Source organism: Vulpes lagopus, chromosome 9 (genome assembly GCF_018345385.1).
Source record: "Vulpes lagopus strain Blue_001 chromosome 9, ASM1834538v1, whole genome shotgun sequence".
NCBI lineage: Eukaryota > Metazoa > Chordata > Mammalia > Carnivora > Canidae > Vulpes > Vulpes lagopus.
In genome coordinates, this window is record NC_054832.1 from 11133466 (window position 1) to 11160629 (window position 27164).

The 27164-nt window shown below is 53.2% G+C and overlaps 1 protein-coding gene across 11 annotated transcripts in view; it reads left to right on the forward strand.

Annotated features, from left to right (window-relative positions):
• Positions 1 to 423: 423 nt before the first annotated feature.
• Positions 424 to 27164, forward strand: part of CYRIB (CYFIP related Rac1 interactor B) — a 146479-nt gene continuing 119738 nt past the window's right edge. For 3 of the 11 annotated variants that reach the window (XM_041768423.1, XM_041768422.1, XM_041768411.1), the window contains exon 1: positions 425 to 567. The gene's annotated coding sequence lies outside the window, so the exon portion shown is untranslated. Of the gene's footprint in view, positions 568 to 2249; positions 2580 to 27164 lie in introns of those variants that run through there. The other 8 variants (XM_041768414.1, XM_041768415.1, XM_041768410.1 and 5 more) reach the window with 5 other exon arrangements.

A 27164-nucleotide genomic window follows, 5' to 3' on the forward strand; every position in this document is an offset into this window, starting at 1 on the left:
CTTTGCCTTTCACAATTATTGTGAGGATAATTACAACAATGCTGAGAGGGGCTCTTCTGGGTCTTACTAATGGGTTAGGTTCTACACATGCATTGTTTCATTTAATCCCCCACCACAACCTAATGAAGCCTATTGTCAATCCCATTTAATAAATAAGCAAACTGAGGTTTGGAGTGAAGAGCTGAGCCTTGGAGCCAGACAATCTGGGTTCATGCCCAGCTCCACCGCTAGCTATCTAATTAGTCTGACCTTGGGCAGATTCCAACTCTCTCCCGGCTCTGGTATCTTGCATAACACCGAGCATGATGAACCTGCCTCGTGGGGCTGTTCTGAGAATTAAATTAGATGGGCACAGCGTTTGGCAACCGGTTAGAACTTCAAAAATGTTCGGAATTCTTAATGCCCACTTTGTAAGTGGCCAAGAAAGAAATGGACTCGGCTCAGCTCAGCTTCCAACTCCTCTGCTCCTCATGTTCCTAGTTCAAGACCCAGCTGGGTCACCTCCTCTCCACCAGGGCGAGGTGGCCCACAGGTCCTCTCTTTAGAGATGAGGGCACTGACGCTCAGGTAAGCTTCCACGTGCTTCTTTTTCACTTTGCCCAAATGCCTCTCGGGACTTCTAGGAAGAGTTTAGGATCTCTTCTGCCCTCTCTGGGGCTCCCTCCTTGCCAAGTTGAATAGACACCCTTCCTCCTCGGTCTCCTCTGCGCCCTGTCATCTGGGCTGCTTTCCTGCAGATAGAAGGCCGGGAGCCCCTTGCGAGTCCTGTTGGAATCAGATCTTGGGGGGGGGTGGGGGGACAGCTCCTAGCAGTGGGCCTGGGTAAGAGGAAGGCTTTAGATATCTTTGTAAAAGAAGCCCACCGGTCATCACTAGGGAAGTCAACACTTGATATTATTTGGGCACATCCCAGCCTCCAACTCATCCAGGATAGCTGGAGGTGGAGGGTGGAAGGACACTGAAGGCTTTGGGTGTAACTCTGGCTGCCCTGCTAGAGGTCAGCGGAAAGACACTTTAAAGAACATGGTCTATATTCCCGAGAAATGCGGTGGAATTTCTTTTTTTTTTTTTTTTTCGGTGGAATTTCAAGACAATGATAGGATGGGCTTGGGGGGGGGGAAGCAAGGCAGAGGGAAGATGGTCAGTGCAGCTCCCCAGGCATGTTGCGCTGTTACATGGGGGAAATGTATTCTGTGCCATTACAGACACTGGGAATGGTGGGGTCTCCCCACCCCCGACGCTGTTCCCATTCAGAGGAGCTTTCTGTCTGGGAATCTCTGTCCTGAAAGTCCCTGGAGAGCCAGTCATGATGGCACAGGCGCCCCCACCCTCTCCCCCTGGCCCTGCTTTATTTTTCCCCCTAGCACTTAGCTTCACCAGACACATCAGATATTTACTGGTTGCAGTCCTCCCTGCCTCCCAGGCCAGAATTTTTTTGGGTGCGTGGGTGGGTGTGTGTTCCCAGCCGGGTCCCCCAGGGCCTAGATCAGTCCCTGGCACTTAGTAGGTCCTCAATAAATAATCTGTGGACGGTGGCGGGTGAAGGTTGGGACTCCGCAGCGAGGTGGGCCTGGCGGGCGTCCTGGTGGGGCGCAGGGGAGCGGGGAGCCGAGCCAGGCCAGGACCCTCGCGCTGGAGCTGGGGCCCGGGCGCACAGGCTGTAACCTGGGGTCAGCCCTGCGCCTCCGGGGACTGGGGTTCCCCCGGTCTGGGCCAGGGGGGGCGTCGGGCGCCCCCCAGCCCTGCTCCCCGCCCCACCAGCACGCCCCCTGCAGCGGCTCCCCCCCCAGCCCGCAGGGACTCGCCCAAGGTCACCCCGCCGTGGCTCCCCCTGCGCCTCCCGCTGCTCCCCCTGTGCCTCCCGCGGCTCCCCCTGGGCCTCCCGGGGCTGGGGTTCCCCGGGTCTGGGCCAGGGAGGGGGGCGGGTACCTCTCCCCTCCCCGCCCCGCCAGCGCGCCCCTGCAGCGGCCCCCCCCAGCCCGCAGGGACTCGCCCAAGGTCACCCCGCCGCGGCTCCCCCTGCGCCCCCCGGGGCTGGGGTTCCCGGGCCTGAGCGCCCCCACCCCGGCTCCCCCCCCCGCCAGGCCAGCCGCCGGGACTCGCCCAAGGTCACCCCCCCCCGCGGGTTTTGGGGTGGGGGCCGGGTGGGGGCCGGGTGGGGGCCGGGTGGGGGCGGTCCCGGGGCGCCGCGCGCGCTGACGCGGGGCCCGCGGTGCGCGGGGCCGGGGCGCGGGGGGAGGCGGCGCCGGCGAGCGTCGTCCCTTTGTGCGGCGCCCGCGGCTCGGCTGCGCGAAGGTGCGCGGCGCTTCCTCTTCCTCCTCGAGGCGCCTCTTCCTTTTATAGTTATTTCTCGCCTGGCGCTCCCCGGGGCGCCGCCGCCGCTCGCTCCTGCTGCCGCTGCCGCTGCCGCTGCCGCTGCCGCCGCGGCGGGGGCCGCTCGCGAACCTGTGGCGGTGACGTGAGACCCGCCGACCCGGAAACGGCGGCGCCGCCGAGGCCCCGAGGCTCCGAGGCTCCGAGGCTCCCGCGCTGCAGCGCCCGCGCCCCCGCCCCCGCCCCCGCCCCGCGCCGGCCGCCAGGTAGGTGCCGGGGCCCCGCCGCCCCCCAGCGCGCCCAGCTCGCCCGCGCGCCCCCGGAGCCGCCTGCGCCCTGCGCGGGAGCGGGAGCGGGTGCGGGTGCGGGTGCGGGAGCGGGAGCGGGTGCGGGTGCGGGTGCGGGAGCGGGTGCGGGAGCGGGTGCGGGTGCGGGAGCGGGCGGGGGGCGGGGGGCGGGGGCGCACACGCCGCGGGGCCTCCGCCCGGGTGCACGCAGCTGCGGGGAGCGCGCGGCGGGAGGGGGCGCTCGGGGTGGCTCCCCGCCCCCCAGCCCCGGAGCCAGGTGAGGGTGCAGGGTCCGCTCGGCCCCGCGCACTGCAGCCCCCGGGCAACTTGCACCGGCGGCCGGAGCTGCAGGAGCTGCAGGAGCTGCAGGAGCTTCGAATAGAGGAACTAAGGCGTGGGGGGGGGGGGGGGCTGAGCAAAATCTCCAGTGGCCCCAAGACTTCCTCCTGGGGTAACCACCCGCCCGTGTTTAGAGAGCACTTCCTCTTTGCCCTTTATCTTTTTTTCATCATCTTTTTCTTTGCTTTTCTCTTCTTTTTTTTTTTTTTTTTTTTTTTTTAATGGAAGTTCAGGGCCATCGGGTGGATGCCCTTGCAGCCTGCAGGGCTTTCCTGGGGCTGCGCGCACACAGCGTGGGCCTCGAACCTGAGTGTTGAGGGTGGGAGGAAAGAGGAACCGAGGCCGAGGACTTCCCCGGTCGCAGGAGGGGGCGGCGGCTCGGATCCCCACCCTGCTGCAAGAAATGGAGCCGATGGGGGAGGGGTCGAGCGGGAAGGAGGCACCGCTGGGGAGTGTCACGTGGACTTTGCACCTCTGCCTGATTGCTGGCCCTGCCACCTTCCCAGCTGTGTGACCTTGGACGAGCCGCTTACCCTCCCTGGGTGGTAGAGGCTGTCTGTAAAATGGGTGCTTCCAGGAGGGCCTAGGGAAAGTGAGCGTGGATTTCCTGGCCTGGAGGGGGCGCAGTCATGGAAAGTGTCATTGTCCCTGGCCTCCCCTCCAATTTTTGCATCCCCACCGCCTGCACGGGGTCCCTGGCCTGTCCCTGGCCGCATGGGAGGCTCTGGGTAGATATTTGCGAAATGACGACCTGGCTCGTGAATTTTGAGAAATGAGTGGGGGTGGGTCTACATTTTGGCTTCCTTGCCCAGGAACGTCCATCCCACAATCCCCAGAGAGCCACATTTTGCCACCTGGGATCTGTGTAATCCATCCCCTCCCCGAGGCGGATTATCTTGTGAAAATATTGATTCCTTGTGAAAAGGAGCTTAAACTCTGACTTTGAGCCTCTCCTATTCCTGAAAGATTGCATTCTGTGGAAATGAAAAGGAAGCATCATTTTGATTGCCACCGCCAGATGACTGTCCGAGGAGGGTTGCCAGGGCTCGCAGCTGGGCTGTTTTCCCAGACTTGGGGGGGGGGCGGTTCCTGTAAACACGGAGGCAGCTGGGGGAGAGGTGGCTTTCTTCCTCGGAGGGGCGTGCAGGAGTGGTCTGCGGGCCTGAGCTTTCTTCCTGGGGAGGCACGTTGGAGTTCGCATTTTCCAGATCTTGCTAGACTTTTGGCACGGGGTGGAGCAGTGTGTGTGCTGGAGGAGAGACACTGGGTTGGGTTAAGGCGCAGGGTCGGTGGGTGGGGGACCTTGGCAATGGCCTTCAGTTAAAGGTGTCTGCACTTCGCTTTGGTGGGAGATTTTCAAGTAATTTTGGCTTTCCTTGACAGCCGTCCTTTCTATCTCAGCTCCCAAAGCCTTCTGTGCTCCTCTTGTAGGATCTTAGCTGTGGGTTTGTTTTTTTTTTTTCCCATATCCGGAGGGCAGGAGGTGAGCCTGGGTGCTACTATTATTGTAGGAGCAATCGCAGGCACCTTCACGCACCAGCCGCCCGCAGTTTGACACATGTAGATGCATTTTTAAGATGCAGAGACTGGTCACGGTTACCTGCAAAGCAGAGGTTTTATTCTAATTTTACAAGACTTGGAGCGAGTGCGGGACTTGGCCCCCAGACCCTCCTCCGGGAGGTGGCGGGTGCGGGATCCTCACCTGGCTTCCACACGCAGCCGTGCTCCCCCTCCGCCCCGTGGGCTCTGCTCCCTTGGCGGTCCCCTGGCACCTGGCAGGCTGTCCGGCAGGGCCACGGCACATGTCTTGTGACCGATGCACGAGAGCAAGATGCTCTCCCCTCCGCCCTTTACAGAGGTATGGTTGCCTGTCCGCACCTCAAGGGCAGGGCCCTGGCCTGCGGGTGACCTTGACCCTGGCCTGCGCGTGACCTTGAAAGCGTTCTTTGGCAGGTACTCCCCGGTGCATCTCAATTCCCGGGTCTGGAATCCCCATCTCTGACAGCTCTTACTTTGGGATCCAGACACCGTGACAGGAGGGACTCTTGAGAGGATGCCCGTGCCAAGAGATGGTGGCTCAGCGTTGCTGCCACCTCCCCGCGTGTGGGGACCCCTGTCCCGTGGCTCCGGCAGCCTGGGACTTGGCCGTCTTCGGGGAGACCAGCTTCCAGCCCGCGCTGCGCGGGGCCGTGTTGTGTCGGGGACAGATCCGGCTAAAAGCGGGTCCACCTTCCCTGCTCTGGCCAGGTGGCCTTTGGGAGGGTGCTGCAACTGGGGCTACCCGGTCCCCGTCTGCCAACAGGCCAAGTCATCCCCGCCCGCCCCTGGGGGTCACTCCCAGGTTCCTGAGCGAGAGGGCAAAACCCACATCCACGCACCCGCTTCTGCCTCCCCCTGCCCATCCGCGGCCGGGGGGTGGTGGTGGTGGTGGTGGTGTTGCTCATGCAGCAGGGTGACCCCCGCAGCCGAGACCCCGGATGAGTGGCAATCATCACGCGTCTCCTCACCTGGAGCTTCTCCAAGGCCAGACCCGGTTCTCGGCTTTAGCTTGACTTGGACCTTCTCCAGAGAAGTAAAATGAGGCGGGAGGGGGACGTGGCTGATTTTATTCTTTCTCACTTTCCCTGTCTGGGACACTTGATACAGGCCCCATAAAGAAAGCATCATTAAGATGGTGTTTTTCATCCATTTCAGAGGGCAAAGGTCTTTTTTTCCCCCCACTTTCTCATCAGGTTAACTCTTGATGTGCTCCGTGGCCCTCACAACCTCCTTGTGGACCCCTTCCGGCTCTGCACCAACACCTGAGTCCCTCAGGTTCGCAGATGGACAGAGTTCCTGTTGCTGGGGAATGAAGTTTTTTTTTTTCTTTTGAGATTTTAATTATTTATTCATGAGAGGCAGACAGACCTAGGCAGAGGGAGAAGGCAGAGGCTTCCCTGCAGGGAACCCGATGTGGGACTTGATCCCAGGGCCGAAGGCAGATGCTCAACTGCTGAGCCACCCAGGTGTCCCGGGAATGGAGTTTTTGATGGGTCTGAAAAGGAGTGCTCGGCCTCACCAGGCCGAAAGCAGGAGAGTAACTGCGTAGCCAAGAATGCATGAGGTTAAGGCAATTACATTTTTCCTGTCATCCTTTTCTACTTGTAGGGGCCGTGTGAGTATATTGCCGGGGTTCCCATCCTGGCTCTGCTGCATCCTAGCCCTGTGACCTTGGGCGAGGTTTGTCCTCTCTCCCTGGGTGTTCAGCATTCACATGAGGGTTGTTGTGAAGATGGACTCTGAGGTCGCGTGGAGGGCCTCCCAGCACCGTGCATGGCACACAGGAGGTGCTCCCCAGTGTAGGTTTCTCTCTCCGCTCCCCCAGCTCTTTCCATCCCTCTCCCTGTCCCATTGTCCTATGCCTCCACTAACAGGGCTCCAGTTCCCACTGGGAATTGATCCCTACGCTGGGAGCTTCTTCCTCCATTCCGGTTCAAGGCTCGATGCTCTCCCAAACCAGTCGTTGACTCTCCAGCGTATGGCGCTTCCACTGAATGGGAAGATAAGTGTACCAGAGCTTGTCAAGAAGAGTAAATCAGGGAGTCACTGGAGTTTACGTTCTGTCCCATTGATTTTTTTTTTCTCCTTTCCAAAGACTTACTAGCTGCCATCTGCTCCGAGGGAAGGAGACATCATGTTCGTAAATATATAAATAATCGAAGTCAATGAGGAGATTTGTTTAAAGAAGTGTGGCTGAGAGTGATATTAATAAATATTTAAGATGATCTGAAACCGTTAGAGGAATTGCAGGGTTTATTAAAAAACTGGAAACATGTTTTGGAAAAGTTGCTTTTTTTTAAAGATTTTATTTATTTATTCACGAGAGACAGAGAGAGAGAGGCAGAGGGAGAAGCAGGCTCCATGCAGGGAACCCCGATGTGGGACTCGATCCTGGGTCTCCAGGATCACGCCCTGGGGCAAAGGCAGGCGCTAAACTGCTGAGCCATCAGGGCTGCCCTGGAAAAGTTACTTTTCTTTCCAGGTTGATTAAGTGTCAAGAGTAGAGAATGAGGGAAGAGCTTTTTCTGAGCATGGACACAAGGTCCATGAGGGGCAGGTGGCCTGCCTTGTCTCTGCTGTGGGGTGTGGGTTGGCAGCTGGGCAATCATCCGTTTATAGGGGCTGATGGGTGATGAGGGTGACAGTAGCCAAATCCACAGAACCAGGGGTAAGGGACCTCAACATTTTTGAGAGCTGCTTGAGCTTCCTTGAGACTCAGTGGCGGGGGAGGGTGGCAGTGGGTACCACATGCCAGGAATCACCCTAGGGCCTGCACATTTCAGATCCTGTTTGTGAGTCCCTGGCAGGTTTCTAGAAGGTTCCTAAGACAAATCTCTTTTGGTTAATGACAGGCCATGTTTTAGTAAGTCCCGCTAAGGCCTACGGGTTGGAAGGCTTCTAGGTGGTCAAAGCCAAGGATGTGGGATGGGTGCAGGTGAGAGCTGGGGGGCATCTGGGAGCAGTGCTTCCCTAATGAGCGTGCCCCCAAATCACTTGGGGGTTCCTTTGCAGATTCTGAGTCAGAGGCTGGGGGTGCACCGAGATTCTGCATTTCTTACTCTTCCCATGGGAAGCTCTGGGCCATGGACCATACTTTGAGTAGGGAGAGTCTGGAGGCCCCCTCTCCCCTCCTTCATTCAGGACTGGATTCACATGGTTGTGACTCTGATAATGAATGACATCCGAGGGCCCTAAGACAGTTGAGAGCTCAGCTAGTGGAAGAGGCAGCCGTGCCCAATGGCCATATGATTAAAAAGATGGAGACCTAGGACAGAGTACAGAGAGGACACAGGGGGTGGCAAGAAGAGACCCTCCTTCATCTACCACAAAGCCGATACCCTCTCAACTGTTGAGGCAGGAAGGGAAGAGGTGTGAGCACAACAGGCCTTCACACGTGGTTGTGGGCTGGGAGGATTGAGCAGGAAGCTCAAGCTCAGATGTCAGGTTTTAGGCGTCCAGCACTCTTAATTTAACAGGAGGGAACTGGGACCCAGAAGGGGAAGCATCTTGCCCAAGAAGCCAAATCAGGCCTGGAACCTGTGTCTTAGCCCGGCCTTTTCACATGGCTCTATGGTATCTGCCTGTGAGTGCCTTGGGCCAGGCCTCAGTGCAAGGCAGCCCCAGCCCAGCGGATGGTGCTGGCTGGATGTCCTGCCCCAGCTCAGCGGTGCCAGTGCTGGTGACCTTCCTCCAGCAGAGGACAGAGCACTTAAATCCACGTGAGAAAGAAGGCCCAACACAGGAAAAGTGACAGGTCGAGTTCACATGCCATCAGAGGCTGATGGCCCGCTCCCTACTCCCCCAGCATCCTCCGATGTGGGGAGTACAGCAGGGTGCATTTACATGGGGGGGTCAAGGGCGAGAGGAGGCTTGGGCAGCAAGTGCTGCCGTTGCTCATCTGCTTTGGGGAGCCTCATGTGACTGGCTCTGTCTGGCCACCCGGAGCTCTTGGGAATTTAAACCCAGTGCCTACTCAGCAGACGATGCCACGGCATGGAACTCGAGGAGCCCTGGCCCTGCCATTCACCAGCTGTGTGACCTTGGGCCAGTCCCTCACCTTGCTGAGCCAGGACTGTCACAGTGAAGCTGGGCTAAGTACACCCGCCTCTCCAGAGGGTTGGAAGGACTCAGGTCATGTGCATGAGAGCTGCTAGCTGGCCTCCTGGTGGAAATGCTCCCCAGAGCACCCCCCCTTCTCCCGGGACCTAGTCACAGGTGAGTGAGAAGTGATTTGTCCAGTGCAAGTTTCGGGCCAGGGCCATCCTCTTGGCAGAGATGCAGGGTATGAATTTCATGGGAAGCGGACGTTTCTTTAAGATAACATCCGACTGCTGCGGTGGCTTTATGCAAAACCAGACGCTGTGCTTAGGCCCTCAGGGGGGGTCTCCTGTGACAGGGAACGCTGGTGCAGAATGGGGCGGCCCAGGTCAGCCGCGTCTCAGTTTGCAGCCGCTCCCCAGCTGTGGAGTCCTGCAGATTGCACAACCTCCTCTGGCATCACAGCGCCTGTTTTGCAGCTTGTTGTGGCTCTTACATCAGAAAATGTCTGAATGTGCCTGGCTCGCGGCCTGACGTCTGAGAGGTGCTGCAGAAACCCGGTCTGCTCTCCACACAAGCCTCCGGGGCCGGGGCTCGGGGGGAGCGGGCCGAATAACAGAGGCTTTCCCGCGAGTCTCTGCAGGGCCCCCAGCTTTGCTCAAAACCAGAGTTGAAGCAGGATGCAGAAGGCAATGTGGAAGTGAAACTCGGTCAATAACATCCTAAAATGTCTGCTCTGCTCCCCTGAACTCTGGTTTTGCGTACTGCTCTGACCCCCAGAGGCCCCAGAGGCCCCAGAGGCCAGGCTGTGTGCACAAGATCACACGGGCTTGTGAATGAAAGCCGGGTGACGTCTTCCAGTCCTTTCTGAGCAAGCCTTCGTCGCTCTCAGTGTTCAGTTCCCAATGGAGGAGCCGGATCCGTCCTGCTATTCCGTGACTGTGATGAAGCAAGCACCTACTGTGTGCTAGGCCCTGTGATGGGTCTGTGTGGGGGACATAGTGTGTGTCCCGCTGCCACCCACACAGGCCCCTTAGGCCTGTGCCGCTTGAGAAGGAAGGCTTTGTTTCCCTGCGCCAACCCGTGCCCCCGCCACCCAGGAACTGGAGATGCTCTCTGGCTGGGTTTGGGGACAGGATAGCAGGGGCAGTCACTTGACACCAGAGAGGACAGAGCAGCGGGCCGATGGAAGCGGGGCGGGAGAGGAGGCTGAGGCAGCATTTTCCAGCCTTTTGTGCAGGCATTTATGGCCAAGCAAAAGCCTCCCCAAATCGTAAGCCGCCCATGAGCATCATGTTGTGGGTTTAGTGATTTTGTTTTATATTGGTCTCCCCTGAAATGATCACAGCTTTCCCTGTTGAGCATGGATGGTGTGTATTTGCATATTTGATTTCTTTCGTTCTGAGGAACTGTGGGAGGCAGGTCATGGTGCCCCCATCTCACAGGTGAGGACGCTGAGAAAACTCAGAGCTAGAAGGAAAGCACACCCCCCGGCTTCAGTGCCCACCGCTATTTTGACTATCTCTTTCGAGTGAACCTCGATCATAACTCCAGAAATCTCCAAAGGGTGCAGGCTACAAAGAGTAGCCACTGCGGCTGGCCGATGCTGCTGGAAGGGGGTGGTTTCCATGGTAGGCATCTAGGCCACCACCATCGCCGACACTGCCTACTACGAGCGGTCAGCCAAGGAAGGTCAGAAATTATAGCTACTCTTGGAAGTAGATGGATGACTTGGGCTAATTTGAGTGGTGAGGTTTTTTGGTAAATTCAGTGTGAAACTGACTCACACTATTAATACACCTCTTGTTGCATTTGGTCTTGGGATTTGCAGCGTGTCGCGTGGTCTGCGGGCACCCCCACAAGAGAAAGATTTGGGGGGGAGATAGGTACTGTGGGTTCATGCTTTGGGGGGGTTGAATTTGAAAAGAAAATCCAATGTTTGGAAGCTGATCGTTGTAGCCTTGAGAAAGTCAGCGGATACAGCATTAATACTTCTGCGTGTTCCTACCATCCATTTTCACTGTGTGAAGTTGCCAGAACATTCTATGCGTGTGTTCCATCTTCCGCAGTATCCCTTTCATCTGACATAACGTGTGCTTCCTGGGCAGAAGGGCCAAGAATCCACATTGTTAATGAGCTCTCTCAGGTGATTCTGGTGCGGAGGTGCCCGTTACAGACCCAGTTAGAGAACCTCCAGGTGCTGTCCTCTCTTGCCTCTGTACCATGCGTTTCTAACTCTTGGCGTGCCGGGGTGGGGTGGCCCTTCAGATGGAAAGGACATTGAAGATCACCTAGTCCCATCCTTCCCCAGGCTTCTTCGGGGCATGGCTCCCCTAAGAAAGAGACTTGTGAGGTGTGGTTTGGGAGATGGGCAATAAAAGAGGAAGCATCTCCTAGCTGGAGGTGACTGATCCCGGGGTCACCTGCCCAAAGTGCTGAGGAGGTCAGCATCTCAACATAGGGGGAGCTTTGTCTGGGAATCCCACTTGGGCAGTGCCGATTCTCCTCCAACGTGGGAGCTGTGTAGACAACCAGCGGAGGCCCAGAGAGATAATGTGAGTTGCCCAGAGTCACACAGCAGTTTGAGAATCATCCAGGCCACTCTTTGAAAGAATGAGGGAGCAGGCCAAGGAGAGGAATGCCCTATAAGGGCTGCACAGCCAGCTTGGGACCCAGTGCGAGGGCGGGTTTTCATGCCCAGACAACTTTGTAAAGGTGGTTATAAAGCCAGGGGCCCTCCCCCCAGTGTTTGCCAACCTGGGAGGCCTGGTTTCCTGTTGTGATCTGAGACTGATTCTCTGCCACTACCTAACAGACGACACATCCCTCACAACCTAAAAGCCCCGAAAGAGAGGAAACCTTACATAGCAGAGTCACATCTCAATCATGACTTTCAGAAGTCAGACAGCATGGTGCAAATGATCTCGGACAGTCTCCCAAATTGTCCCTGAGGGATCGTTTGCATATGCATGATTTTGTGTCTGTGATGCTGTGCGGCAACATGTAGGAGTAAACATGTGGCATAAACAGTAGTGTCCGATGTCCAAAAAACAAACAAACAAAAAAAAACCCAAATACAATTCAAATCCAGTAGGCAAAATACACTTTTACACTATTTAAACTTTTATTATTTTTTTTAAGATGTATTCACTTATCAGAGAGAGAGTGGACAGGTGAGTGGGGGGAGGGGCAGAGGAAGAGAGAGAGAATCTCAAGCAGACTCCCCGCTAAGCAGGTAGCCTGACGTGGGGCTCAATCTCACGACCCGGAGATCACAACCTGAGTCAGAACCAATAGTTGGACGCTTAACCAACCAATAATTTATTTAAAAAAAAAAAAAAAGGTTAGGTTGCTTGAGTAGAGTTGAATATAGCTGAGTTAAAGTAGCATGTGATATGATTCCATTTATGTTGTCGTGCGTCGGGGACATCTTCAGAACGCACAGTTGTCCTGACCCGGCTGGTGTTGGGCGACATATATTATGTACATAATATATGCATGTGAGTATTCCAGGGGTCTCTCCAGCTTGAGTGTGATTAACTTCGGAGAGACTTTTTTGGAGACCGCTGTCCTGTGTGTCAGACCTAGTGGATAGGATGGGTCTAGAGAGGCTTGACTTTTTTTTTTTTTTTTTTTTTTTAATGCCACACCTGGGTGCCTCAAGGGTTGAGTGTCTGCCTTTGGCTCAGAGCATGATCCTGGGGTCCTGGAATTGAGTCCTGCATCGGGCTCCCTGCATGCAGCCTGCTTCTCCCTCTGCCTGTGTCTCTGCCTCTCTTCTCTGTATGTTTTATGAATAGATAAGTAAAATCTTTAAAAAAAAAAAGGAAAGTAAAGTCTCTGGTCACAACAGCCCCAAAGTAGGACCTTTATGACTGCCCTTGATGCTGCACATCTGAAGGTTGTGTTTGAATGCCCCCATCTCGAGTTGATCTGAAAGGGCTCCTGGGCCCATGAGGGACCCCAGCCTTGGGAGTTGACCCTGGTCCCCGAGGCACTGCCTCCCAGTGGGACCTTCTCTTTCCCAAGCAGCGTTTCTCAAAGTTTCAGTGGTGAAGTGCAGGGGAAGTGTAGAGAAACGACATTTGCATACTTGTGACTTTACCCTAGACCTCCCCCTTGCAGAAATAAATGGGGAGTAAACAAGGTGTGACCTATTTGGAGCATCCCCAGCCCCCCTTCCTCCAGCACCTCCCTTCATGACTAGGAAGGTGGTCAAAACATGCCTCCCACAGGTAAATTGATCTTTGTCTCAAGACCTTGGACACCTAAAACTGAAAGAAAAGGAACCTGATCTTTTGTTCCCCTTCATATTAAGTAACTGTTGGGATGGGGGGAGGGAGTATTTGGTTCCACTTTGGAGCTAATTCTTATACTTTTATGGAGCTCCCACTCAACAAGGGGGAGTTGAAAAGACCCTGTGAGTGCATGTGCTGATGTGCAGAGGCCGGAATGTTCCAGTAGAGCTCACTGCAGAGAAAACCCAGTGGGTGCCCCTGTCCCCACCCCAATGATGCCTGTGAACAGTGTCACTGGCCTGTGAAGGCACCTGTATCTTTTTGCTGGTGGCCAACTGGGTCCTCCAAAGATCCTTCTAGGAAACCATGGCAATTTATGTCAAGGGCCATGAAGATATTTGGAACATTTGACCCAGTGAACCTATTTCTTGGAAGCTTTCCTAAAGGAGAAATTAAAAATGTGGACAACATGTTGCATAAATACCAGCTCAGGGGGCGCCTGGGGGGCTCAGTTGGGTGAGCGTCTGACTCTTAGTTTCAGCTCAGGTCACCATCTTGGGGTCCTGGGGTCAAGCCCTGCATCGGGCTCTGTGCTCAGCAGGGAGTGTGCTTGTTCCTCTCCTTCTACCCCTCCATCTGCTCATGCCTCCTCTCTCCCTTTCCCTTTATTATTAATTTTTTTAAGATTTATTTATTTATTTATCCATGATAGAGAGAGAGAGAGACAGAGAGAGAGAGGCAGAGACACAGGAGGAGGAAGAAGCAGGCTCCATGCAGGGAGCCCAACGTGCGACTCAATCCTGGGTCTCCAGGATCACGCCCTGCGCCAAAGGCAGGCGCTAAACCTCTGAGCCACCCAGGGATCCCTCCCTTTCCCTTTAAAATAAATAAATCCTAAAAAAAAAAAAAAATTAAAGAAGGGATGATCAGTTCAGCTTCTCTTACAATAACATAATAAATTGGAAGTAACCTAAGCGTCTGAAACTTACTAAGTACTCAGATCAGTTATCCTATAGCCATTGAGGTGAGAGCTTAAGAGTCTGGGGGGAAACTGAGAAAACCAGTTACTTTATTCCTATTTATTAGGAAAAAAGATTGGAAGGAAATACACACCAAGATGGCATCCGAGGCTGTGCTGAGGGATATGAATATGGATAAATTTCCTTTCTCTCTTTTATGCATTTTCTGCAACGTGGTTATGATATTACTGGAAGGAAACCTTCTCTCCTCCTGTCTTCTCTGTTCCTGTCTCGTCTCCTGTTTTCTACGAAACCCAGTCCTCTCCTGTGTGCAGGGAAAGACAGAAAAACCAATGTTGAGATCACTTTGTAAATAGAATAACAGCAGAGCAGTTAGGCCCAGACATCCCTGGGGTGCAAGTACTAACAGGCCTGATAAGAGACAGAAAGACAGCCCGCAGTTCTGGAGTGCAGTCGCCACCCTGGAGCAGACCCTCCTAGGCTCCTGGGGAAGGAGCCACTGTTGCCCTTTGATAAAGGAGGTCACCTGAAGTCAGGGGGCCTGTGACTTTTCAAGACTCACTGCCCTTCTTAACTCACTGTCCTGGTTAACAGCTGTTGGGGTCAAGGGCATCTAGGGACACCACTGTGTCAAGTCGTATGGAAATTGCTTTCAGGGCAAGGTAAGGTGAAGGACAGCTGCCCACGAAGAAGAGCAAAAGGTTTTCCAGACGTTTGGGTGTATAGGTAAGGGCCAGGGCAGGAGTGAGCTGCTGCTTCAGACCCAGGGAGCCGTGGCCCAGCGCCTTCTCAGTGGAAGAGGCAAGCTTCTGTGCGCATCCAGCGAGAGGGGGAGTGCCCTTGACCTGCCGCCTGCCTGTGCTCCGTGGCAGGATGCAGGGGCCAGGGAAAGGATGCGTCAGCCTTCTGAGAACCCAGAAGGAGCGGCCCCAGGCACCTCAGCGGGGGGCTGAGCTATAACCGTTTATGGGATTGCAAATTTCCAGACAGTCACTATGGTATTTAAAATGCTGTTCTCTCTCAAGTCCTATGTCTGTCATGCAGCCCACTTGTCATCTCTGCCTGCATTTTGGAGAGGTTCTGCTTAAAAACTCCTTAGCCATTTTTTTTTAAAGGAAGGCAGCGAGCATCAAAAGGTGCCTGGCGCACAGGTGCCAAGTGGATCTTTGATGAATAAGGGTATGAATTAATTTTCTGCTTTGGGTGGCAGAAATCAGAGTGTTTTCTTTTTCTTTCTTTCTTTCTTTCTTTCTTTCTTTCTTTCTTTCTTTCTTTCTTTCTTTTTCTTTCTTTCTTCTTTCTTTCTTTCTTTCTTTCTTTCTTTCTTTCTTCTTTCTTTTTTTTTAACATTTTATTTATTTGAGAGATAAAGAGAGAGCATGGGCAGGGGAAAGGAACAGGGGGAGAGGGAGGAGCAGAATCCTGGCTGTGCAGGGAGCCCGACATGGGGCTTGATCCCCGGACCCTGAGATCATGACCTGAGCCAAAGGCAGATGCTTAAGTGACTGAGCCACCCAGGTGTCCCCAGAGTGTTTTTTAAAAAACGTTCATTTAAAACCCCAGGGTTGGGGCATCTGGGTGGCTCAGTGGTTGAGCATCCGCCTTTGGCCCAGGTCGTGATCCCGGGGTCCTGGGATCGAGTCCCTTGTCAGGCTCCCTGCACAGAGCCTGCTTCTCCCTCTGCCTGTGTCTCTGCCTCTCTCTCTGTGTCTCATGAATAAATAAATAAAATCTTTTTTTAAAAAAGTACATAACAGCCCATGGTTCGTGATCTTTAATGTGCGTGTGTATGGGTTCTCTGTTTAGATATGAAGGGGGACACGGTTTAGCATCTCACACAGTTTATTGAGGGTCCAGAACATCCCTCGTTTTCCCCATTCCCGGCACCCTCTGTCCTCCTGTCAGGCACCTGGGCTGTGCTCCCAGCACCTGGCGGAGGAAGGGGTGTGGAGATCGGGCAGGTGTGCTGCCTCCGGTGAGTGAACTTACCTGCTGGGCTGGCCCTGGGCGTGCCCAGCTGAGTCGTGCCTCATCCCTGCGCTGCAGGGTCCAGGGTCCGAGACAGAAAGCCAAGGACCTGAGAGCATAGAGTGGAAAGCTGGCAACAGCAGGGGATTGTGCAGGTGTACCGGGCACCCACAGCCCCTGGTGGGGAGATTGCGGTCAGCTCAGCAGACAGGAGATTCAGGGGAAGGTGGAGCCCTGGGGAAAGGTTGAAGCCTCCGGCCCTGCACGCTTGCACTTCCCTGTGGTCTCAGTTTCGGGCGCTCCCCAGGGGGCCTCTGCTGGGCCCCAGGCCAGCTGTGCCACTGCGTCTAGCCTAGCCGCCACTTGGCCCCTGCCAGCCTCCCACTCTTCACCTGTGGAGTGGCTATCAGGAAGCACTCCTTACCCAGGAGTGAGGGGGGATATGTTTGTCACCTTCCCACATCCCTGTGCTGATGACCATACCCTGAGGGCCTTGTCACCTTGCCCCCTTCCAGGGGGCTGTGTCTGCTTTGGGGGGTGGGGGTAGGAGGGAGGAGCTTTCGTAGGCCTCTCCTGCTCTCCCCTCCTCTCTCCTCTTTCTTCCCTGTGCCCCCTCCTTCCTGCCCTCCTGCACGCCTTTCTCAGAGCATGGGACAGTTCCCCCGGTAGACTGAATAATTGAGAGCTAACTCTAGGAACAGACGTCTATGAATAGATGTGCTGGAAGAAGGCATTTTTGCCAAGTTTGAGCTGAGTATTGTCAGCACTGAATTAAGATGAGCTTCCTGGCTCTCTGTTCTACTTTGACCAAACTCTAGGTCTTGAATCTTAAAGAAAAAAAGAAAGGAAGATGAGAAAGTCAGAAGGAGGCTTTTATGACAGCAGGTAAAGTCTAATCACAACACTTCCCATCTGTGCAGCGCTTTGTGTCGATGCTGTGGCCTTTGCCAGCAAACATCGCCAAGCCCCGAGACTGGGCCTTGGTCTGTTTCAGCTCCACAGGTCAGGCTCCCTGTAGCCTTGCTCCAGGAGGGTTTGCAGAATGATTGCAGCCCAGAGAGGTTGCGTGATCTGTCTAAGGCCACACAGGTGGTCAGGACCAGAGTTGGAACTGAATTTCTTAGCCGAGCTCTTAAACTCCACTTGGTGGTCTCCTTACAGGTGCATTTCAGGCTGACAGGCAATTCAGAAAGTCAAAGGCACAGAATAAGTAAGGGAAAGAGCATTACTGAGGCCTCATCTCTCCTTTATTCTAAAAGCTGGTATTCATTATAGTCTAAAAATTGGCCTGTTCTCGTGGTGCCCATATAGACTGTCCTCCTCTCTCTGTTCCCTCCTGCCACCCCCTTGTGTGTTTAAGCATCTTCTCATTTGAATGACCCTCTCCGGGTTTCCTCCAAAGCTCCTGGAAGCCACCTGAGGCTGTGTTGTGCAATGAGGGAGAAAGTCAGTGTGCAGTCCGGGGCTTCTCCTGTGGAGCTGAGCGAAGGAAGACACTGGTCCTCCATGAATGAGGACCGTCCTTTCTATTAGATGGTCCCCAAGGTGGGTGTCTTCCAGGCCAGCTGTACTGTCTTGTTCTAGACTTTCCATTTTCTCATCCACAGGAATGGTCTTTCATTCACAAAACGTATCCAGAACCCCTGCTGTGTGCTGGGGACAGTACTCTGGTTTCTGTTCTCACAGTAAATGCCAGCTTGGGGCCCTGTCTTTCTTGGGTCCCTGTACCTTTGGAGTCTACAGACTGCAGGACGCTTTCAGCAGGCTGTGCTGCAGATCAACTTCATGGGAAAGCCTTCTGCTCCTCTCCCCAATCCCATTTTGGGTCCAGTGAGCAAAACCCTGTCCTCTCTTTTCTTTTCCTTCTTCCCCTCATATGTTCAATAAGTGTGCAGTAAGCATGACCATGTGCCAGGGTTCGGGGCAGGTGCCCCGAGACAGAGATGAGCAGGACGCAGGCCCAGCTCACAGAGTCCTGGACTGTGGGAGGGGATGGACATGAAAACAAGTCATTGTGTTAATATGCAAACCGTCAAGGTTATAAAAATTGTAAAACTTGGAAAACAATGATACGCGTTTTTTCACGGGTGTAATCCTATGTGGTAAGAGTATAAAGAAATGCACAGCAGTGATAAACGCCCAATTCAGGCTAGTACTTAATCTCTGGGGAATTGAAGAGATGAATATGATTGGGGTGGGGTACCCAGGGGACTTTGTATGTATTATATTTTGTTCCTTAAGCTGGGTGGTGGGCACAAGAGATGGTTTGATTTAGGGTTATATATTTTTTTTTGTATATCTTAAATACTGCACAGTAAAAGTTTTTTTATTTTTTACTTTAAAGAATTTATTTGTTTGAGACAGTTAGAGCTAGAGAGAGCACAGGAGCAGGGGCAGAGGGAGAGCGAGAGGGAGAAGCAGACTCTCCATTGAGCAGGGAAGCCTGACATGGGGCTCAAGTCTAGGATCCTAAGATCATATGAGATCATAACCTGAGCCCAAGGCAGACGCTTAACCGACTGAGCCACCCAGGTGCCCCTTGCACAGTAAAACTTTTACTTATGTATTTTTAAAGATTTTATTTATTTATTCATGAGAGACAGAGAGAGAGAGAGAGAGAGAGAGGCAGAGACACAGGTAGAGAGAGCAGCAGGCTCCATGCAGGGAGCCTGATGTGGGACTTGACCCTGGGTCTCCAGGATCACACCCTGGGCTGAAGGTGGCGCTAAACCACTGAGCCACCCGGGCTGCCCTACAGTAAAATTTATAAAATAGAATTGCAAGCAAGAGGTTATTTGAAGATGCTCACCTGGGAGAGTCTCTAGCCACATTTAGAATTTTCTCCTCTCTGTACATCTGGCTAAGCCCTGTGCTTGGCCACGCTTGCACACTCAGGATGTGTGAAGTGAACTCTGCCTGGAGGGGCCTGGGGAAAGCTTTTTAGAGAAGGTGACAGTTCGAGTTTTGAAGTGCAGTGCTGGGAATAGCATTTCAGACAAAGGGAACAGCGTGTGCAAAAGCAGGCAGGCCTGTGTCCAAGCAACTACAAGGTGTGAATGGGTGGATCAGCTCAGCTTTGGAGCAGTCCTGCCGTGTGTGGTGCTGGTGATCGTTTATGCTCAGAATGGCTCAGAATCCAGGTCTGAAGTCGACTCAGGATAGACTCTCCCCCGGGATTAAAACCAAGTCAGTTTTCAGAGAGTGCCTCAGTGTTATCAGGTTTTGTGAGGGCTGGTGTCAGTCCAAGGAGATTGGCTTCAGCTTCACATGCAGGAAACCGCTGGTAAACTGAGACTCTGATAAAGGAACTGGGCCTGCTGAGTGCAGAAGCTGGTGAGAAAGATCATCTTCGGCAGAGAAGAGCCATTGTGTGCCCTTAAAGACTCACTTGGGAAAGTGCTCCGACGAGGGGGACGAGGCAGCAGGCCAGTCTCTCTCTGCAATGGCTGGGCGGGTGGGGGGGGATGCATATATTTAAGATTGTTTTCTTTGAAAACATTGCAAAGCCAGCAGAACCCCAGGGAACCAGATTAGAGCAGTGATGTGAAGTTCCATCAGGGCTTAATCAAAGACATTGACTGTTTTCTGGGCCTCACTCATCCCCTCCTCGCTGTTGTCTTTAATTGTGGAAACTTGTTCTTTAGGGTTTCCTTAAGGCGGGCTCCGGGCAGCACCCCTCATTTGCCCACTTTGATCCCTGGGAAGTCACCCACTTCCAGGGGGATCCTCGGGGCTCCGGGCTCCTCTCCATCTTGGCCACCTGCTTTTGAATTCAGGCCAGACTCTCGTCCATACTTCAGAAGAGAGGTGCTCCTCCACAGCCCAGCTTCCTCCCTGGACTGAGGAAGGACATGGTTTGTGGGCAGGTGTCAGTTAGGTGTCTGGTGCAGTGACCACATGAGAATGATGCCTTGGGAAGTGAGGTGACAGTGAATGTTCTGGAAGGAGGCAGCCTCCGCTTCTGACACTTCATGAGGAACACAGGTTTCTCTACCGAAGGCTGTCCTCAGCTGACCTGCAAGTCCATGAATTTTCAAATGCAGTCTTGACAAGCTGTGTGACAACCTAGTGGCAGGAGCGGGGAGGGAAAGCCACATTCGCTGCATGGTCCAGGGGAACTTAGCACGAATCTCTCACCGGGGACCAATTAATTCTGCAGGAAGTTATGGTTTGCATTTTCCCTGGAAACGCAGGCACTGCACACATCCATGGGCCTTGGCCCTCAAAGCATCCTCCCTGCCAGGCTTGTTTAATCACAGCCATGGTTGAAAACTCACAGCATCTTCCCCTGATTTTATTAGCTCGTCTTTACCCACATTTCATCTGCTTTCTCTTAAACACTTCTTTTGGGTTTATAGATCCTGAGTAAACACAGATCCTTGACTTTAATTAGGAAGCCAGCAGCGGCCAGAAGAAGAGCCTCATTCTATCCATGTGTTTTGCACTGCGGATGTGGACAGGAGAATAGAGGGAGGCCGGGGTACCCTGATGGTTATAGAGTGACCTGCGGGTGAAGAGCTACATGCTCTCTCCCCTGCTACAGCAGATCACGCGCCCCCGTTCAGCTCCAGTTAATTCTTGACATTATCTGCTAGGATCACTTGACATTCCCTGCAGTTCATTCACTCATTCACTCCTTCGCCAGGGGGACACCACTTTGCAACACACGGTTTCATGCATTCGCGACTTTCGAGGGCAGCCAGTGATTTTGGCCTGCGTTTGCTCTGCTTCTCTGCCCCTGGGATAGAGCCTAGCGTGGGTGCTCAGTAAATATTTGTTTAATGAATAGATGAGTGCCTGACATTCCATCGTTGGGCATCCTTTTTTTTTTTTTTTTTTTCCTTTTAATCACGGGCCCTGTCTCCTTGTATCTTAAAAAATGCCAGAGGGAAGGTGAGGGCGTAAAATCCCCACCATGAATTGATCACAAGAGGGTGGATGGGATTCTGTGGTTCCTGGGGAGAGGAAGAGCCCAGAAGCGGGCTGGGGGTGTCAAGTGGGTGTGGATTTAGTATGAAGAGAGTGGGGTTAGAGGCCAGCATCCATGCTGTAGGGGACAAACTTCCTGATCTAGAAACAAAGTGGAGAGGTTGATGCCAGATTCTTAACTCAACGCTCCCAGGTGTTCATTCTACCCCCATCGTGTGCCACAGTAGAGTAGGCCCTGGGGATACAGTGATATGTGAGGCCCCAAGAGCCCCTTTTTTTCCTCTAGGCCGGGACTTTTGATTGACAGCCAGTGATGATACAGGGAGGCTGTGAGCCCATGATGGGGTGAGGGACGTTGGACTCAGCCTCGGAGACCAAGGAGGGCTTCCCAGAAGAAGAGGCATCCAAAAGGGCAGGGGCTGTGTTTTATTACTCCTCAAATTCCTAGCTCCAAGCAGAGGTCTTCCCATAGAAACAGGTGTTCAGTGAAGGCTGAATGAGGGAATGTGCAAAAGGGTTTAATACACCGGAAAATAGTGCAAGTGTCAGGTGTTGGTATCCTGATGTGTGGAGGGTAGAACAGGGGCACCTGAGACTAACTTTATCTACCTGTTTTCTAAGGACCGACTGTTGGCAAGAGCGAGGGGGCGTGCCCTGGGGTGTGTCCACCCAGGAAGCCCAAGGCTTGACATTTTTAACCAGCTCAGTAGCCTGCAGCCCTTCTAATAGGATCCAGATTTAGACATGCAGCCCTGGTCCTCTGGACCGTGGTCCTAGGGCTGGTGGCTGACTGAGGGGGTAGCTCCTTTGTGTGTGTGTGTGTGTGTGTGTGTGTGTGTGTGTGGACATGGAGTGATGCCTGGAACATGCTAAAAAAGGCCTACAGCTTATATTCAGATCACCTCTAACTCTCCACTACAGCTGCCATCGCATCCCCAAAGCCGAAGTCACTTTGTTTCTGGCCTCTCCTCTAGTTGACTGGACTTCTGAAGTCCAGGATGGCACAGATGCCCCTTTGAAACCCACATACCCGGCGTAGGACCTGACCCATCTGGGCCTTGGGACAGTTTGCAGAGTGAATGAATGCATGCATGAAGGAACAAATGAATGAATGAATTTCAGATCATGGCAATGAAGTTGTCCAGAATGTATCTGCAGCTCCGTGTCTTCATGCGGTGGAGGGAGAGGGCTGTTTCTGGAAAATGACCTTTTGCTACTGCTTTAGATGTTTTGCAATAGCAGATACTTGAAATTCTGCTTGACACTTGCTCTCTGTGGTGAGAGATGAAGAAACACTTCCTTTGTTCACACTTGGCTCTGGTGCTATGTAGACACAGGCAGGAGCCTCTCCCTCACTGCTGCCACCCTGGGAGTTCCTGAGTCCCCTCTGTGGGACCAGTTATGGAGAGAAAGGGCTCATGGATCTACAGTTACGTAATTTCCACAGTTTGCTGCGTTGGTGTGTCTCGTGGACACTTGCTGTATTTTGGGGTGCTCAGCATCCTGCCTGCCTTCTCGTTAGGGGAAACCTCCAGCATGTAGGTCTTGGAAGGGGGCAAAGCTCTCAGTATGGAGGCTGAGGTAGGCCAGACATTCTTTCTTCCTGCCTCCCCTCGGCTATAGGACATTGGTCCTGGCCAAGCCCCACAGTGAAGCAGGGCCAGTGAGCGGTTCCTCAGAACTGGGAGTCCAGTTGAGATTGGCGAGCATCCTAAGCAGACGTCCTGTGGTGTGGCCTTGGTCACATTTCCCCTCTGTCCAGTCTCCCTTGGTCCTTTATCCCAAGCTAGCTCTCCAGCCTGCCTGTTGCTTCCGGGGCTTTTCATTATTTTCTCATCAAATTCCTATTCTCCATAAAATAGTCATCAGCGACTTCTGTTGTCTCTAATCAATAACCCCCACCGAGCTGCATGGCTGAGGCCGCAGTGAGGGACGCCTCTGTCACATGGACCTTGGAAACGTGGTGAGATGGGCGAGCTTGCGTCGGATGCTCTCCTGTCTCCTCCCTTTCTGTGCTGTGGACACCAGCCAGCCCATGCACATCCTTTGAAGACTCGGTCTCTTGCAGCTCAGGGCAGTAGACATCGGCCACCTACTGTGTGTCATGTCATGTTGCGCTGATAAGCACAGGGATGCAGCAGTAAAGAATCTGTGATCCTGGACAGTGAGAGGCTTGCAGGCCAGAGGTGGAGACGGGAACACAGTGGGCTATATGTGCTCAGCCAGGTGGGAGAATAGAGCCAGGCAAAGGTGCCGTGTTTGCACGGGGGGCCCGCAGAAAAGGGGTGGCGATGCCTGAGCCGAGGTGGGGGAGGATGTAGGGAGTTAGCTAGACCATCTGGATAGCTGGGAGGAATTTTGCAAAAAAAAGGCTCAGCATCACCAAACCAGGGAGGTGACAGGTCTTGCAATGGGGGGGGAGGGGGAGGCAGGGGTGGTGGGTGGTCAGTCTGGAAGGGAAAGCAGAAGGCTGAATGCAGGTGACCTGTGGGCCAGGGGTCAGCAGACATTTTCTGTAAAGAACCAGATGGTAAATTTGCAGGCAGTGTGGGCTGCGTGATCACAGCTGGAATACCCTGCCACGGGAGCACCTGGGCAGTCGCAGACAATCCATAAGTGACTGTATATGGCTATATTCTCAACAGACTTTATTGACAAAAGCAGATGGCTTGCCTCGGTTGGCCCATGAGCTGGAGTGTGCTGACCTCTGTTACACACCACGCTAAGGAGTGTGTACTTCACGTTGAGATTATGGAGAGTAGATCTGGTTGCTGATAACAGTACACTCAAGTCAGTGAGGATAGGAACTTAGTGAGCATGTGGACCTGAAATATCCAGGTACACAGGCTTTAGGGGGCATTTGCTCTGGGCCCTGGCTCATTCCTCTGTTCTCTCAGCCCTGCCCTCCTTCGTGGTGCTGACATAGCTTCAGCAGTTCCAGCCTTCACATCTGCTTCTCTTCTCCAATTCTTAGGTTATGTGTGCAGCCTGGAGCCAATCCCCATGGGCAGGAGAATGCTCTGTGCTGCTAGGTTAAGGGTCCAGCCAAGGGCCGCCTCTAAGGAGGACATGGTCAACCCTGCCCAAGGGGTTTGGCCACACGGCTGCTGCCCAGTGGGCCAGGGCGGATGGATACTCATGAAAGTCTTGTAAGCAGAAGAGGGAAGCAACCAGACACGATTTCTAGAAAAATCTCTGGGGATATTGTGGAAAAGAGCCAGGCTAGAGGCAGGGACACTGGGAGGAGGAGCCTGGGAGCCAGTAGCAAGGCAGTGATGCTGGACAGTGAAGGAAGGGAATGGATTTGAAAACCAGGGATGAGGGGATCCCGGGGTGGCTCAGTGATTTAGCGCCTGCCTTCGGCCCAGGGCGTGGTCCTGGAGTCCTGGGATCGAGTCCCGCGTCAGACTCCCTGCGTGGAGCCTGCTTCTCTGTGAGCCTGTGTCTCTGCCTCTCTCTCTCTCTGTGTGTGTGTGTCTCTCATGAATAAAATCTTTAAAAAAAAAAAAAAAAGAAAAAGAAAACCAGGGATGAAACAGATAGAACTTGTGTCTAATGTGTGAAGTCGTTGACGGGAAGGGAGAGAGTGAGAAAGACCAAGTTATTAAGACTCATCAGTCTCTAGCTTGGCAACCAGGAGGACTAGATGAGGAGCCCAGGGGTAAGGGAAGATGTGGAGTTGGTGGTGGACAAGATGAACTAGCAGGTGTGACTTTACCCTAGGTCACCCCTCCTGCCTTCACCTCCATGCCCCACCCACAGTAGGTCCCATCTTTGATTTTTAGAGTTTAGGGACAGCCAGGAAAAGCTGTGTTACCAGAGGGGAAAGCTGGTTCTTCTCCCTTCCCCTTTATTGCTCTTTACTGTGACTGCCAGGGCTCTCAGAGCCAAATTTGTGCTTAATCACCAGCAGCCATTAAGGTCCCTTGTTCCAGTCCATTTGCTCTGTCCCCACTGTCATTTTCTCTTTCTGTTTATTCTCTTCATCTGTCCTTTCTCGTGTTGCAAGTTATCCCGAATCTCTTTTGGAAGGATGCAGGGTTATAAATAAATAAATGATAAAAGCGGAAATAAAGGACACTGTGTCAATTCAGAGGCTGAATTTCTACCCCCTTTCATAAATACTGGTCTGAGGCCGATTCGTCTCATCTGTGCCCTGCTGGCCGATCTTAGACTTTGGAGAGTTTAGGTTCCTGGAGGAAGGGGCCTGTGTCTCCTCCACCTCAGTGTCTCCAGCATTCATCACAGTGCCTGGTACGTGCTAGGTGCTCACTAAATGTCTGGAAAAATGAAGTGAATCAATCATGGCAGAGTCACGTGTTAGCTTTCTGAGTGTTGTTCAAGGGTGGCCAGTGGGGTTCTTCTCACTCTTTGACAACTTGGCATGATGCCGGAGGGACATTCCCCCACCCCCTAAATCATTCTTCTGTTCTTCAGTTGCTCCTACTGAAAACGTACATCAGACCCTCTGCTGAAAACCCTCAATGGCTTTCTGTTGTCACCGAAAAACTGAACAGAACCCAAGGTCTTGAGGCCCTGGCTCCTGCCTTCCCGAGTTCCCTTGTGGCCCCCTGCTCTTCCTCGCCTACGGTCGTCCCCCAGCTTCTTTGCATTCCCCGGAGAACTGGCCTCTTTCCAGCCTTGGCTCCTGCTGTTCCCTCTGCCTGCTGTGTCACTGAGTCTTTGCAGGACAGGTGCCTCCTTCCTCAGTTTCACCTTCTTGTATCAGATCTTCCCTTGTATCCCAAGACCCTGTGCCTTCCCTTCAGAGCTCTCCTCTCGTTTGTAAGTGGTGTGTGTGGCTGGGGTGCCTATTAGGTCTCCCCACTGCCCCCCTCCAAAAGGTAGAGACTACTTCTATTTGTTTGTTCACCTTGGCTTCCCAGAGTCTTGCCCCACACCTGGAACTTGGTAAGTACTTGCTCAGTAAATGCTCATTGAATGAACCTAGGCTGGCCATTCATCCATTCAACCAGTATTTATTGAGCACCTACTAAGTGCCAGGCAGGCACTGTGCTAAATAAAATTTAGGGATACAGTGGAGAACTGAAGAGACATAATGTCTATCCTCCTAGAGTTTTCATTTTGGCTCCTTAGCTTGCTCTGCCTTTGAACCATGTCTTGTTCTCTACCTCTTCCTCCATTTGTATATATGTATAAGTACATACATAGGCATATGTGTGTATGTGAAACCATTTACTGAACATCTATGTTCTATCTATAAAATGTGCTTTTGTACACATATACTTGTCTGTATATGTAAAACATGCACCTGTATGTACATACATGTATATGAAAACAAGCATTTTTTGAATACCCATCATACACTACAAATAACATGTATTCATATATAAAACACGCATCTACAGTATGTCCATTTGTATGGTTCCAGGTGTTTACTGAGTACCCTCTGTGCCTGCTTGTGCCAGGAATTAGGGGAGTGCACTCTAGTAGAAGAAGGAGGGGAGGAAGGTACCATTTCTATCTGCTGGAACGCCCTGATAGGGACAAGGTGGTGGGGGTGTTGAGGGGTGACCCTGGGCAGGCCTACCTTGAGGTGTGAGCAGGGAAGGGCATGAGGCCTGCAGGTCCTGGAGCAGAGCAGAGTTGGGTCCAGTCTTTCCCACTCCCGCAGTGAGTATGGTCTGGCGTGGTGGCTCCTTACATACTGACTCAGGTGCTTGCCGGAATCTGAGATCGTCTGGGGATGGACTCAATTTGGGTTCTTTTAAAATAATCAATGAAATGGAAATTTCGGAACACCCGGAGACTTAGATTCATGCAGACATCTCTTTTTCCTTAGACTTGATAGTGGTGTGTGGGCAGGGTGTGTGTGTGTGTGTGTGTGTGTGTGTGTGCGTGCGCGCATGCAGGAGGCACCCCTCCCCTGCCCCCTCAACCCCTCCTTCATCTAGATCTTGACCATTTGTCCAAGTCCTCTTGTCAGGATCCCTTATTCTCTTGCCCTATTCCCTCCTGTGTCTTGAAGACAAAATAAGGGCACTTAATGCTGCTCATGGTGCCCGGGGACAGGGCTCCCGGGGGCTTCTTCAGTGGCACGGGTTCTAGACACGTCACCTGCATGAGCCCTACTTGCTGGCCACGTCCTACACTGGCAATTTTTTTTTTTATAACAGCTTTACTGAGGCATATGGCAGAGAGAATAATGGCCTCCCAATCATATCCACACCCTAATCTCCAGAGCCTGTGGATATATTACCTTATCTGGCGATAGGTGACGCAGACATGACACAGTTAAAGATCATGAGCTGGGAAAATCACCCTGCATTATCCGGTGGGCCTCATAAGAGGGAAGGTCAGGGTCAGAGAACGAGGTGAATGATGGAAACAGGGTCAGAATTGGAGATAGGAGGATGCCACACTTTTGGCTTTGAAGATGGGGGCGGGGCACAGGCCAAGGGACGCGACAGCCACCAGAGACCACAGAGAACACGTTCGCCCCCAGAGGCTCTGGAGGAATTGTGGGCCTGCTGACACCTTGATTTAAACCCAGGGAAGCCTGTTCTGGATTC